Source organism: Penaeus vannamei, chromosome 37, assembly GCF_042767895.1.
Source record: "Penaeus vannamei isolate JL-2024 chromosome 37, ASM4276789v1, whole genome shotgun sequence".
Classification (NCBI taxonomy): Eukaryota; Metazoa; Arthropoda; class Malacostraca; order Decapoda; family Penaeidae; genus Penaeus; species Penaeus vannamei.
In genome coordinates, this window is record NC_091585.1 from 10,552,130 (window position 1) to 10,553,955 (window position 1,826).

The window sequence follows — 1,826 nt, forward strand, 5'->3', positions numbered from 1 at the left end:
CTTATTCCATTTTGTTAGCCATAGTCTTGTAGTTTTGATAAATCATATATCCATGCATACATACTCCATTTTTATCAAGAAACCAATAAGCTTATATTCATGATAATTAATAACTGTATGATAAAAACAATTACTAAAATTCCCTGTCAGCTCATTTGACAGTATATGCAGCTTGTACAAACCTTTTCAAACTGCTAAATGGCCTTTATTAATCCACAAAAAAATCCACTGAATATTATTTAAGTAATGAAACTGCAGATAGTCAACAACTTATTCATTTGAGATTACATGCAGATTAATTACTTTAGTTTCTCTATACAAGATGTGTGCAGGGTGTTCAGTTCATGCTCAGAGCACCACAGATATTATTTGAATGGAGCAGAACTCTTCATAAATTTGTCTCCTTTATATGGGATATTATAATGACCTTTTATGATCATAAATGCTGACTTTGATATTGGTAAGGATTCTTGGATTCCTCTTTTCAACCAGTGATTCCTCTTTAAAAGCCAATTAATCATTCATACTTCACGTAATCATCATTGTCGTAATAATTCATTCTGAAAAGCTTGTAACTCATTTGGTAACATGACCTTCACCTGTTTGACATTTGGTAAGTCTCTTGGCTTCATATTTCTGAAACCTCTAGCAATATTGTGGTTGTTAAAGAGGCATTTTATATGTGAACAAAAAGAAGAGAGAGGAAAAAATATATGCTCTTCATATAGAAATATGTCACTCTGATATGTTTCAAATAATTATAGATGACATACAACTGTCAACTAGTTTTGTAGGACTTTTGTTACCACTGATGAACAAGCATATTTCTGAACACTTACGGATTGTTGACTCCTCACTCTAGATCTCTAGAATAATATGGCAAACACTGAAATTCTTTATATTTTATTGGGAAATAATGAATCACGTTATTCAGAGATTGTAAGGAGTCTTCAGCCTGAATTCTAATACGATAGGACTAATGCAGCTCCTTTTGCAAATATGATATTGTTATGCCAAATTGTAATTCTGAGATGAAAGATGTTAGGGTAGAAAATTTTGTCACAAATGAAGGTGTTGAGACATGATGAAGCATATCCACAGCTGATGTGAGGATGTGATGCTAGCAGAATCATTATCTACAAATATTAGTTTGTAAGGGCAGTCAGTACATGAAACATTTTGAGCAAGTAACTAAAGGTACATGAAACAAGAGGCCATATGAAAAGATACAGGTGTAGGTAATGGCTTTTGTTACCATTCAAATTTATACAGGAATGCTTGGGTAGGTCATCATCTTGTTCCTACACTTTCAGAAAAGTTTAAGAAGGTTTAGTGAAAGCACAAATTGAAGGCATGGTCTAATTTTACTGGTAGGATAACTTGGTGACAAAGTGAGACTCTCTTCTCTTTATTGGTTCTAGGGCATTGCTTTTTGTTATACTGTATAAAGAAGTAATGGTTGCACACTTGTTGTTGCACACAGTATTTTTTTGTTTCTTAATGATTTAGTACTTAGGCTACTCACTTTCTTTTATATAAGTAACATTCAAATGAACATATGTGTACTTAAGGTGGATTGATAAATATGCATATATATACCCTGTATTACTTGTATTACCTCAGCTCATATTCATACTTTTATATATTGGTTTCATGATTTATTTTCTAATTATTCAGCCTATGCTATTATCTATAACAGTGATAAAAAAGACCATAAATTGGAGTGTCTCACTTGCAAAACTTATTAAAATGTCTAGTTCTATAATGATATAGCCAAAGTAATAATACTTGCCGCTAAATATAAAATGAGAAAAACATTGGATATA